Source organism: Lissotriton vulgaris, chromosome 2_1, assembly GCF_964263255.1.
Source record: "Lissotriton vulgaris chromosome 2_1, aLisVul1.2, whole genome shotgun sequence".
NCBI classification, from domain to species: domain Eukaryota; kingdom Metazoa; phylum Chordata; class Amphibia; order Caudata; family Salamandridae; genus Lissotriton; species Lissotriton vulgaris.
Window position 1 is genome coordinate 609,467,613 of NC_141687.1, and position 13,606 is coordinate 609,481,218.

Sequence of the window (13,606 nt, forward strand, 5' to 3'; positions counted from 1 at the left end):
GGGGGGGGGGGAGAGAGTGGGTGTCGGGCAGGGTGGGGGCCCGGGGGTTTAAATAAAATAAATACAATCCTACCTGCCCAGGTCCGCGCCGCCTCGGGTTCGTTCTGGCACCAACAGTGGAACAGCCGCATCACTGCTGGGAAGTGGCAAACCCCTCTCATCCAATTCTGTCGCTGGAGCAGCGCCCGCCAGGATTGACTTTAGAGCAGGGCAGTGTTACGTTTCGCCCGCCTGCCCATTAGGAGACCGAGGTTTGAGCCTTTGCTCAACCCTCGCTCTCCTAATGGGCATGCGCCAGTCTGAGCAGGCACCAGTGCGCATGAGTGGGCACGGGCAAAAACATGTGCCTCCTTTCCCCACTCATGCGCACCTGTGCTGCTGCTGCTACTGCCTGCCCCTGACAATGCCTGCTGTCAGTCAAAATGACGCCAGACCGCCCACCCCCTTCGGACTCTGAAGGGGGTGGGCGGTCTAACGTCATGCTGACTGATATGATTGTCAGTTCTCCCTCGGAGCTGCTGTACTTAAATAAACTAAGAGTTTACTTAACTTCAGACACACCATGGGAGCTGCGAGGGCAGGCGGGGGTGGGAGTGGAAACGCCCCAACGCCCCCAATGGACCCACCGCCATTTGTCGTGGAGGGCCTTGTGAGCATGGGTTAGCATCTTGAAGGTGACTCGAGTTTTGATGGGGAGCCAGTGGAGTGTGCGCAGGTTCTGGGAGATGTGGCAGTGACTTGGCAGGTTGAGGACCGTCTTGCTGCGGCGTTTTGGAAGTTCTGTAGCTTGTGGGTGAGGTTTTTGTTTATTCCGGCATAGAGTGGGTTGCCTTAGTCGAGCCTGCTGGTGTGAGTAATGGTCTTTCTGTGTTCAAGGGGGATCCATTTGAAGGTCTTACTTAGGAGGCAGAGAGTGTGGAAGCAGGGGGACGAGACAGAATTGATCTGGCGGTCCATTGTGAGCTCTGAGTCCTGGATGATTCCCAGGTTGCGTGCGCGGTCCGCAGGTGGTAGGTGTAGGGTCTGAGAAGAAAGGGGGAGTCTTACCCACTGTGTTCTGCCGGAGAGGAAAGAGCGGATCCTGTCGAGGGCCATGTCTTGGATCCCTGCGTCGTGGAGTCTGCGTATTAGGGTGCAGTGAGAGACTGTGTCGAACGCCGCTGAGAGGTCGAGGAGGATGAGGGCTGTTGTTTCTCCTTTGTCCAGTAAGGTACGGATGTCGTCTGTTGCGGCAAGGAGGGCAGTTTCCGTACTGTGTTTTTTTTTATGAAGCCGGATTGGGAGGAGTCGAGGATGTTGTGCTCCTTGATGAATGTGGCAAGTTGGCTATTGATGGCTTTCTCGATGACTTTCGCTGGGAACGGGAGCAGGGAGATGGGTCTGTAGTTTTTGAGGTCGGTGGGGTCTGCCAAGGGTTTCTTCAGGAGGGGGTTGATCTCAGCGTGTTTCCAGTCATCAGGGAACGAGGCGGTTGCCAGGGAGCGGTTGATGGTGTGGCAGAGCATGGGTGCGATGGTGGCTCTGTTGAAAATCTGACGGGCAGTGGTCCGTGGGGGCCCCGGAGTGGATTGACTTCATCGTTTTTCGTGTGTCTTCGGTGGTGAAGGCTGTCCAGTTGTCGATCACTGGCTTCAACGTGTCGGGGGTGGTTGGTGAGGGTTCAGTGTGTTGGTTGTCTTTGTCGAAGTTGTCGTAGATGCTCTTGATTTTGTGGTGGAAAAATGTGCTGAGTTTGTCGCAAAGGTCTTGTGAGGGAGGGATGTCGGTGGACTCGCTGGTGGGTTGGGCGAACTCTTTGATAATGTTGAAGAGTTCTTTGCTGTTGTGTGCATGAGTGGAGATTCTGTCTTCAATTGTGTTTTTCCTCGTTTTTCTGATGAGTTGGTGGAGGGCGTTGGAGGCGACTCTGAAGTTGTTGTGGGCTTCTGTGGATTTGGATTTGGTGTTCGTCCAGGTCTTTTCGAGGCAGCGGCAAGTGCGTCTCAACTCTCGTAGTTCGGTGGTGAACTATCTAGCTGTCTTGGCGTGTGTTGTTGTTTTTATTGAGGGGGCTATGGTGTTGGCGCTGTCAGAGATCCATCTGTGCAGGGTTCAGGCTGCGGTGTTGGCGTCGTCGTTTTCCATGATGGTTGGGGTGGAGTTTCTGAGTGATGAGGTTGGCTGGTCGTCGGTGATTCTGGTCCAGTTTATTTGTGGGAGCAGGTGCTGGTGTCTGTGGATGGTGGGTGTTCTGAAGGTGAAGTGGAAGCATCAATGGTCAATCCATGGGAGTTCGGTGGTGTGGCTGAAGGTGATGGAGTTTCCTGTTGTGAAGAGGGGGTCGAGGGTGTGTCCTGCTGAGTGCGTGGGTTCAGTCACGATCTGGCGGAGTCCAATGTTGTGGAGGTTGTCCAGGAGGGATGTGGTGCTGGGGTACAGTTGGTTGTCGAGGTGGAAGTTGAGGTCTCCCAGTAGGGTGTAGTTGGTGGTCGCAATGGCATGCGGGGAGACGATGTCCGTGATGGAGTTGGCTTAAAGTCTGCGGGGTCCAGGGGGTCGGTAGATGAGGGTTCTACGGAGGGTGGAGGTAGGGCTGGCCAGTATCTTGAAGTGAAAGTGTTCCATCAGGTCTGTGAGCTCGTTGGGGAGTGTGCTCAGGTGGAGGGTGGATTTGTGGACAGTGGCGATTCCTCCTCCAGGACGGGTTGGGCAGTCCTTCCTGGAGATCTTGTATCCTTGCGGAATGGCGATGGAGATGTCCGGTCCTGAGGTGGTGTTGGTCCAGGTTTATTTTATTTCCCCCCTGCTTCCTGGCCCGCCACCCCCGATCAGTGCAGGCCGTCACTGAACAGGAAGGATCAGGACAGGAAGGATCGGGACGTGGCTTGGTAAGTAGGGCTGGGGTCCGGGTTTTAGGGCTCAGGGTCGGGGAGTCGGGGTAGTTTTTAGGACTCAGGGCGATGACGGAGACAAAAGAGTGGAGGACCATCGGGCGAATCCTTCATGGGAGCTGGGAACAAGGGTCCTTGATTAAAATGAAGAATTTGCTGGTGATTGAGGTGGAGAAACTGAAATGAAAAATATGTTTTAAAAAAGTGGTATAGTAGAGTAAGAAGCTAGGAAAGGGAGGAAACAATGCGCAGAGTATAGACAGGAGGAAGCCAGGGAGCAGGCTGCGGAGCCTGTGCCGGTAAGAGTGGTGGGGTGGGTGGGGGAGGTTGGGCGGATTCGACATTGTATGTTGAATAATCCCCCTCCCCCGCCCCACTGCTCTTACCTGCACGGGCTGCGCTAAAACTAGGGCAATGCAGTGCAAAGGAAAGAGAAAGTCATATGGAAGGAAAAGGGAAGGTTTTTTTCAGAAAAGGAATTTTGCAGATTGGCGTTTATCAGCCTAGACACTACTTCAAAAAGAAGAATTTCGACTAACGCTGCTACTCACGTCGAAAAACCATCACATTGCAGAGGCCGCCGCACCCGCCCGAAGGGTGGGGGAGGCTTGAAGGCCGGCGCCATAACCCTCGTGGTGCCGCCAGCAGGGGTAAACTGGTTCTGGGCGCTTCGATGCGCACAGGAACCAGCGGAAGCGGGGTGCGCACCAGCCACCCGACCGGAAGTGACCTGTTGACCTGAGCGCCCCCAAAGGGCGCCCAATGGGCAACCTGGCTTTGTTTGAACCCCCCAATCAGGGGGACTCACCTGAGACCTGCATGGAGGGCTCAGGAGGATTTAGGCGCCGCTGCCCTCCCAGCAGAAGCACATCGCATTCGAGGAGCTGGGAGAACGGCGCGACAGCAACAACGACTGAAGAACGGCTGAAGAAGAGAGGCTACGCGGCGAAGGACGAAGCAGGAAGACGGTGAAACTCCGGTGGAAGATCTAGGTCATCATCACTGAGGACGCCTTACGGAGCGCGGCGCGCCGTGCCAGCTCCCCCGAAGCAACAACAGGTAAAAACCGCGGCAAGCTCAGGGCTCGGGATAAGCACACGCAGTCAGCTGTGCCCCCAGCAGACGGCCTGACGCAGACGCGAGAAACTAAGAAGCCACACATAAGTGCGCAGAGACTCACGACATGTCGGAAGGCCAGCCGGACGAGATGGCGGAGGTACTGATGAAAATCCGCGAGTTATCGGCCATCCACGGCGACGACTGGCTTCACCCTCACCTGGGCAAAGGGAAAGAGAACAGACCGGTGGAACAGGCGGACGACGAACCAGGGCCTTCCGCACCCAAGAAGCTAAAAAACACGCCGATGAAGAGAACATCGAAGAGGAACCCTCCGAGGAAAGTGCGGCAGAAACCTCTAACGCCGAGGCCAGAGGGCAGTGAACAGGGCGAGACGACCGGCAAAAAGAAAAAGGGTGAGCATATTAGCAACATCGTAAAGGAATGTCTAAAATCGCTGGCACAGGGGCTACTTAATGGCACAGGGCAAGGGGTACCAGAGCCTAGGGAGCAGCGCGCGGAGGAAGCGGCAGGTCTCACGTGGCATATGGTCGACCCGGGGTGGGCCCGTCAGACAAGAGTGCAGGAGCAGGTAAGCTTGTCCGCCCAGGGGGAACAGATTTCCCCGCTACCCGGGTGGGGTTACGGCCCCGTTTCAGGAAGCCCACCTCCGAGTGGGGTAGTCAACGATCATTACATCAGGCCGTCCCCCGGCCCGGCGTCCCTGACTACGAAAGCCACCGACTTGGCATGTCTCATCCCCCTAGCGGTAAAAGAGAGGATATGGCGCAAAGAATTCATAGACATATTTTCGCTGCTTGAAATACAGCTAGAGGGACTTGATCTGACCACGTGCGACAGGAAAGAGGAGGACAGGAGAGAAAGGCGTGGGGCCAGAAAAGAGCGCAGTTTCGACAATTGGTTAGACGCCTTCAGAATCATGGCGTGCATTATAGTGGAGAGGTTCCCCCATTGCGCGGCTGACTTGTGGCTGTACGAGGCCAATATCCACCTAGCACAGAGGCAGTTCCCGGGGGATGCCTGGCTAGAATACGATAAAGGGTTTAGATTAAAAATGCAGAGGCACCCCGAAATGGAGTGGAATGAGGAGGATGTCTCCGGTTTCATCCACAAGATGCTCACAGCCAAAGACGTTAGGGCCTGGGCCGGAGAAGGTGACCAGCCCTTTCGGAGCTCATACCAAAAAGGAAAGAGTGGTTCTTATCAAAGGCGGTCGAACGGGAGAGCATACTCCCCAACCGCAACTAAGGCGATCTGTTGGAGATACGAGGCGGGGGACTGCTCATGGGGCTCATCTTGTAAGTTTCAACACGCATGCGCTAGCTGCGGGGGCAAGCATGCCACCGCCGCATGCAAAGGTTCCAAACACGAAGCAAAAAGGGAGAAGAGAGAAAAGAGCAAGAAGCGTTAGCCCCGACGCAGGGGAGAAGAGGGGACTGGTGGACATTTGTAGGCGCCAGCTGGCCAGATCCCCCATTATTACACAACAGCTGCGCAGATTAACAAACAAATACCCGAACAAAGCAGAGGCCAGGTCACTGGTAGAGGGCTTCGAGCGAGGCTTTGTGATTCCATTCCATGGCCCGCTCCCCTCGGCGGGGGCGAGCAACCTAAAGTCGGCAAGCCAGCACCCCGAAGTGGTTAGCGCCAAGATAGAGAAAGAAGTGAAACTGGGTAGAGTTGAGGGCCCTCTCCCAAAGGAATTGCAAGGAGGCATAGTCATCTCCCCGCTAGGCGTGGTCCCCAAGAAAGAACGAGGTCAATTCAGGCTGATACATCACCTTTCGTTTCCGGAAGGTTCCTCCGTGAATGACGGTATCGACCCCGAAGCTTGCTCAGTGGGCTATGCGTCAGTCGACGACGCAATCGAGCTGGTGAAGGCGACAGGCAGAGGGGCCCTCATTGCGAAAGTCGATATTGAATCCGAGTTCCGTCTATTGCCGGTCCACCCTTCCAGTTTCCACTTACTGGGTTTCCAATGGGGCGAGGACGTGTATTGACAAAGCCATGCCCATGGGATGCGCGATATCATGCGCATATTTCGAGCAGTTCGCCACTTTCTTAGAATGGGCGCTGCATGACCGGCACCAGGAAGGTGGGAAACTGCACTACTTAGACGATTTCCTGTTCACGGGCCCGGCAGGTTCCGCAGTGTGCGCAAGCACATTGGCAGCCTTCGAGGAGCTAGCCAGGTCCCTAAGGGCCCCCCTCGCAAAGGAAAAAACCACGAGCCCGACCACAAATCTCACGTTCCTGGGCATAGAGTTGGACTCTATAGCGGGAACGGCCAGGCAAAGTTAAGGAATTTCGCGAGGAAGTATCGAAGCTACGGGGTCGGAACAAGGCCACCCTGAGGGAGATCCAACGAGTGATAGGTAGACTCAACTTCGCGGCTCGGGTAATCCCGCCCGCCAGGGTATTTTCAAGGCGCCTAACAGGGCTAACGGCCGGCATCACCCACAAGCACCACCACATCAGGCTGAGCGCAGGCGTGAAACAGGACCTGCGGGTGTGGGACGAGTTCCTACAAGATTTCAACGGGGTGCTGATTTGGAGAGCAGGTTGGGTAACGGCCGAACAGATAGCCCTTTACACAGACGCGGCCGGAAGCCTTGGCTTCGGCGCGGTCCTGGGAAACAGCTGGTGCGCCAGCCAGTGGCCAGACGAGTGGCATGCGCAGGGGCTCACCAGGAACATCACGTTTCTCGAGCTGTTCCCGATCATTGTGGCACTGACCATTTGGAGCGAGAAAATAAAAAACCTGAAGCTCACCCTTTGGTCAGATAACATGGGAGTGGTGCAGGCCATTAACAGAGGCGCAGCGAGATGCCCGGACATGCTGAGGCTAATGCGACGGTTAATTAAATTACAGCTGGAAGGGAACCTGGAGCTGAAAGCGCGCCACGTGCCAGGGGCAGAGAACTCAGCAGCAGACGCACTCTCACGGTCCCAAATGAAGCGTTTCAGAGAACTGGTGCCCGGGCGGACAAGGAGATGACCCCCTTTCCATCGTCCCTTTGGGACCTGGGGGAGTAGACTTATCATGGCTAGTTGGGCAATCACTTACCGCAGAAGCTAACAGAAGATACAGGACATACGCGGGCACAGTAATGAGAGTTGGGGGCCTAAAATCACTGGAAGACAGGGCTAAGACTCGCACAGCAGTCGAGAAATTCGTGCAATGGGCATTCGAGTCGAAAAAAACGAAATCATGGGCCCAGGCGCATTTGTCCGCCATTGCCCATTTTGCGAGGCTTTACACAGGCGAGGACCCCACTACCTCGGCCTATCTAAAGACGGCCTTGAAAGGCTGGAGGAGGGTTGAAGGAAAAAAGAAGGACAACAGGCGTCCCATCGATTTTGCCAAACTGGGGCAGCTCCTTGGAGCCCTCACAGGCTTAATAGCGGATAAATACGAACTGCTGCTGTTTAGGGCGGCTTTCACGACGGCGTTCTTCGGAGCATTCCGTGTCAGCGAATTGGTAGCCCCCAGCAAGTCGGGCCCAGCGCAGCAATGCCTGCAGGCAAGAGACATTAAACCGATGGAGAGGGCAGTGGAGTTAACGCTGAGGCAGTCCAAAACGGACAGGGCAAGGAAGGGGACGACGATACGTCTCCATTGCATCCCAGAGTCGGGGCTCTGCGCGGTATGCTGGTTGTTCAGGTACATGGGGGCTCGACCAGCTGGTGATGGCCCTCTCTTCAGACATAAGGACGGGAGGAACCTGAGTAAGTTCCAGTTTACAGCCATAATGCGCCAAGGCCTTGGTAAAGCCGGGTATTGCGCTGCTTCGTTTGCCTCTCACTCTTTCAGGATCGGCGCAGCAACCTCGGCATCGCAGCATGGCATGCCAGAGGACAGGATCCAGGCAGTGGGCAGATGGCGCTCCAGGGCGTACAAGTCGTACATACGCCCTCACCTCGTATAAAAAAAAAAAATAAAAAAAAAGAAAAGAAAAGGGGTGAAGAGAAAAGACAAAAAAAAAGTCAAAAGAGAGAGAAAGCCCCGAAGGTGGGGGGGGGGGAAGGAGAGGGAGTTGCCTTGGGATGCCGCACGGCAGGGTGACAACACACCCCCCGCCCTCTCTTAAATGCACACGGTGCGCAGTAAAAGCCACCTAACGGAATGCTTTCTCTCGACAGGGGGACGCCCGCAGCTGGTCTGGGTGGTAGGGCACTCATTCGTGTCCCGGATGGAGTCTTGGTGGCGGCAGGGGGACCGCAGCATAAACAGGCCCAAAGCGACGTACATCCGGTGGATAGGGCAGCCAGGCATGAGATGGGAGCAGCTACTGCCGACGCTGGACGGCCTCATGGCAGATTCGGCCTGGTTGCCCGACGTCCTGATCATCCACCTCGGGGGCAATGACCTGACCCGGCTAGGGCGAAAAGCAGTCGGGCAAGCCATCCAAAGGGATCTCACCAAGACAGCTGCGTGGCTGGGACCCACGACGGTGGTCTGGTCCGAAATGATCAGCAGGAAACATTGGAGAGGCGCCGATTCCAACAAGGCCGTCGACAACGCAAGAAGGAAGCTAAATGTGGCAATGCACAAGTTCTGCCTCGCCAATGGCCTGGAATCAGTTCGGCACGGCCTCATCCACCCGGGCCGCCCAGAACTCTATGGGCAAGACGGGGTACACCTATCCGAAAAAGGGATGAAGGTGTTTTGGGATAACTTGTGGGGTGCAATGTCACTCGCAGGTTGCAACTAAAAAAAAAAAAAAAAAAGGAAAGATGGAGAAAGGTGGGAGCCACGAACCAGGTGCAGGGGGGGAGCCGCAGTGAGACGTGGGCCTCCCTGCGGCGTGACGGAAATCCTACACTGGTTAGCTAAGAAAACACACCGGCGGGTGGTGTGTAAGAGGATGGCCACTCACTTTTGAATGCCGCACGGCAGGGTGACGTGGCGGCATAAAGGAGGGGAGTAACAGGAGGAGACGGCACTCGCGGCCCAGACCCGGCCGGACGGCAGGGCACAATTTGGTAGCGAGCTGGGGACCTAACTCCCGACTGGAAAGCTCCCCTCCGCAACACGCAAAGGGCGTGGTCAACCAACCACTGGAGCACCAATAGACTGGCAACAAACTGGTTTGGGTACAAGCCCCATTTTCGAACTAAGGAGGGCACAAAGAGACTGACACCCGCTATCACAAGAGGGTGTCATAATGTGTAATATGCCAATTATGATTGATAATTATGATTGATGAGTAATGTTCGCAAAATGGAAGATTGCTTGAAACCAGTTTGTGTTATTAATATGTCTTTGGTTATTAATAAACTGCGGCCAACAACGACCACTAACGATACCAGGTTTTGTTGGCTGACATTATTTCCCACCTTTGGCAACAGCAGGATGCGGGGGCCGGTAAGTATGGAGACTGGGGGTCTCCGCGGAATGGGCACATTCGAGGGTTATCGCAGAGGCCGCCGCACCCGCCCAAAGGGTGGGGGAGGCTCGAAGGCCGGCGCCATAACCCTCGTGGTGCCGCCAGCAGGGGTAAACTGGTTCTGGGCGCTTCGATGCGCACAGGAACCAGCGGAAGCGGGGTGCGCACCAGCCACCCGACCGGAAGTGACCTGTTGACCTGAGCGCCCCCAAAGGGCGCCCAATGGGCAACCTGGCTTTGTTTGAACCCCCCAATCAGGGGGACTCACCTGAGACCTGCATGGAGGGCTCAGGAGGATTTAAGCGACGCCGCCCTCCCAGCAGAAGCACATCGCATTCGAGGAGCTGGGAGAACGGCGCGACAGCAACAACGACTGAAGCCCACCCACCCACACCTAAGGAACAGCAAAAGTCGCAGTGCTGGATAAGGGAAAGGGTGTTAGCGGAAATCCTACACTGGTTGGCTAAGAAAACACACCGGCGGGCGGTGTGTAAGAGGATGGCCACTCACTTTTGAATGCCGCACGGCAGGGTGACGTGGCGGCATAAAGGAGGGGAGTAACAGGAGGAGACGGCACTCGCGGCCCAGACCCGGCCGGACGGCAGGGCACAATTTGGTAGCGAGCTGGGGACCTAACTCCCGACTGGAAAGCTCCCCTCCGCAACACGCAAAGGGCGTGGTCAACCATCCACTGGAGCACCAATAGACTGGCAACAAACTGGTTTGGGTACAAGCCCCATTTTCGAACTAAGGAGGGCACAAAGAGACTGACACCCGCTATCACAAGAGGGTGTCATAATGTGTAATATGCCAATTATGATTGATAATTATGATTGATGAGTAATGTTCGCAAAATGGAAGATTGCTTGAAACCAGTTTGTGTTATTAATATGTCTTTGGTTATTAATAAACTGCGGCCAACAACGACCACTAACGATACCAGGTTTTGTTGGCTGACATTATTTCCCACCTTTGGCAACAGCAGGATGCGGGGGCCGGTAAGTATGGAGACTGGGGGTCTCCGCGGAATGGGCTCATTCGAGGGTTATTCACAGAGAACCCTCCAAGACACTTCTGCCTCCCTTCTTTTCTCACTGAGGACATGTCTCCCAGCCCAGGCCCCAAACGTTTTTTCTTGACCTAAGTTCCACTTCAGTTCTACAAAGAACGGGAGTCCAGTGTTACATCAGGCACTCTGGCCAACAGGCTTAAGAAAAACAACAGCCTTGTATCGGATTTACCAAAATGCAAACTTCCTTCTCCGCTCTTTAATCCACAAATGATCAAGATAGGGCTTACTTTAATTTCTTGGTAGCAGATTCCAAAAACAATCTTCCTATTTCCTCACAATATTTCGTCAAAGATATGCTACTCTCACACCTCTACATGTCGTCCACATGTGTTAGACTACATTTTTCACATTTCCCTTCTTCTTACTATTGTTTTGACATCCTAGAGATTTCCATCGGGGACAAATATAATCTTTAGATGGTAAAAAAAGATCCCTCCTAAGTAGTGCAGGTTTAACTGTTTTATATATTATGCTTATAGACACTTACCATATGTTTCTGAGCTACAACATTGGCAAGCCCAAGACATGGTACAGTGGACCTTTACTTTTGCCTTCTGCACCTAACAATCCCACACACCAGAATGGTGCTTCCTTCTTTTTTTGGGGCCTGATTTGCAATGCCAGCTCCGGTTCTGAAGTACGTTCTTGCCTCCTGTTTCTGTTGTGCACACCATGAGGCCAGTTAGAAACACCCCCATCTGTTTAAGGAGCCTTTGAGCTTCTCATGTAATTCCTCCCGCTGAAACAATTTTCCATCTCCTATGAGTTGACTTCAGCTTCCTATTCCCCATTTCTCCAGAGGCGATTTTAGATGTTCCTGCACAAAACCAGGTAAGTCTGGGGAGTCCCAGATTGGGGCCAATTTTTTCGTAAAAGAGAATCAACAATATGATCCTTTTTCTATACCACAACCTGGGGTCATATTACAGTAAGTGCCCCGACGGCGCAACGGGCATTTGCGCCCGCTTTGCGCGCCCTGGGGGCACTTTGGTATTACAGTAGGGAGAGCAGACACTTGTGCGTCCCCTTCAGTAATACCAATAGGGCTGAAGCTAGCTTCAGGTTGCATTCCCTCATTTGCATAGGGGTGTGCCCTATGCAAATGAGGGAATTCCCTTGCCTTTGCGCCCACGCCATATTACATACATTGGCGTAGAGGCAAAGAAGCTCTCAGGAGGTGCACTCATAGTGCGCCTCCTTCTAGGTAGGCACTGTGAGTGTGGCCCCTGAGAGCAGCCATATGCTTGTGGGTGCTGTCCATGACCGCACCGGCCTGCAAGGGGATCTCTAATCCCCTTCAAAGGTGCAGACGGGTTGCCGCTTGAACTGTGAAAAAACAGCAGCAAGCAGCCGCTTCATGTTTGTTTTCACATGAATGCAGTGCCCCAGGGCAGCTCAAGTTCACAGCTGCCCTGGGGGAGCGTGAGTTCGCGGCTGCCATGGGGCAGCGCATTCATCATAGTAGGGCGCATTTTCAAACAATAAAAATGCATATTAAGGCCCCCGGTCGCTTTTACCAGGACTTTGAGTCTGGCCTTTGTAAAATATTTAGGGGCACTAAATGTAAATAGAAATTTGGAGTCAGGGAGTTTTTCAAGTACTACTTGAAACATTGGCCCCAACTTAGAGCTCCCTGGGTGTTTTATTAGCACACTGAAAATTTTCAATGTAAAAGCCCAACAGTACAAGTGTTTATTTGGAAGGCCAATTCCGTTTCCAGCTTCTTCCTCAGCTTTTTCTAGGACTGCTTGCTTCTTTGTAGCCCCAGATAAAACTATGAATCCTACTTTTTAGGTTTCGCCTAGCGAAGGCTGCGCAGGCGCAGCTCTCGCTGGGAGAAAACGGATGTTTCAGAGAGTGGGGCTTGAACCCGCCCCTCTTCTCCATTGGCTGGCCAGCCATTAGAGTAGAGGGGCATCACTCCGCTCAAGCCCCGTCTTTTTGGGATTGAGGGGTGTGTTTTTTACGTTCTTTCTCTTTTCTTTCTCTCCTCTTCCCAATGGCTGGAATTTTACATTCCAGCCAATGGGAAGAGGAGAGACGAAAAACACGCCCCTCATTCCCAAAAATGACGTGCGTTTCTCCGAGGCATTCTTGCTTCGCCTCAGAGAAACGTGGTGCTGTCCATGGCGTCCTCCAACCTCCGCCACGGACCTCTGCTGCTTGTTAAGTCTCATTCCAAAGTCGTCAGCTCTGGCCCTGCGCACGCACTCAAAGGGAAGCTGCTTGGTTAGCATTTTTTCGACTCTCTGAGCTGTTTGAAAAGGCTGCAGCGCTTCTCTAAGGAGGGCCGTGTGGAGTGGAGGTATGTCCCGCAGTGCAGGAGTGTGCACGCACGGCGTGTGAAAGCCGTCCCAAGCGGCTCACACTCCATCCGCCCTCCCTAAAGTCAATGGCAATCTGTTAGCGGCTGCGGAGGGGGCGCAGAGGTCGCAGCAGCTCGGCCGGCCCATTGTCATGGTGGCTTTGTGTGCGGGAAGCAGGGGGCATCGGGTTTTGTTCTCTCCGTGGCCCGGAGGTATTTGTAATCCTGCGCATCACACTGCTTGAGTGTGCCCAAAGGGGCCGACAGATGTTCCCTGGCAGACATCGGCACGCGACTGACCTCCACCCTAGCAGGAATAATCAATGGGCCCTCAGCCAGACACACTCACAATGTATATGTATGCATATACACACACACGTAAGCCACACAAACACAACCAATCATATACTCATGCCTGCACGCACTCAAACATACAGAAACGCACAGTCAGAAAAGCATGCAGACTCAAATAGAAAAAAAACATTTATAATGAGTGTTTATACATAACCGTTGACGCACTTAATGGTGCATATGAGGTCTCTCACAGAAACAGTCCCGGAGACAGAAACTTGGGTTGGAAACAAACCACAACCGACAGACAAAAACTAAAGCACACAGGTATACACCGGCACACATAGATGCACACACAGTTGCATCTACAAAACACACACCCGCATTCTTGCTTGCACGCGTACTCGTAAACAAAACTGTACACAATCCACACTGGCACACACTAACAAATATAGTGCACAGGCACACTGACACACACAGTCGATTCTAACTCTCTCACGTGCACACTATCCTTTCACAGGCTCACCACACTCACGTGTTTACGGGCTCGACCGCATGATCCGCCTCTACTCACGCAAGCCCAATTATATACAAGGGCACA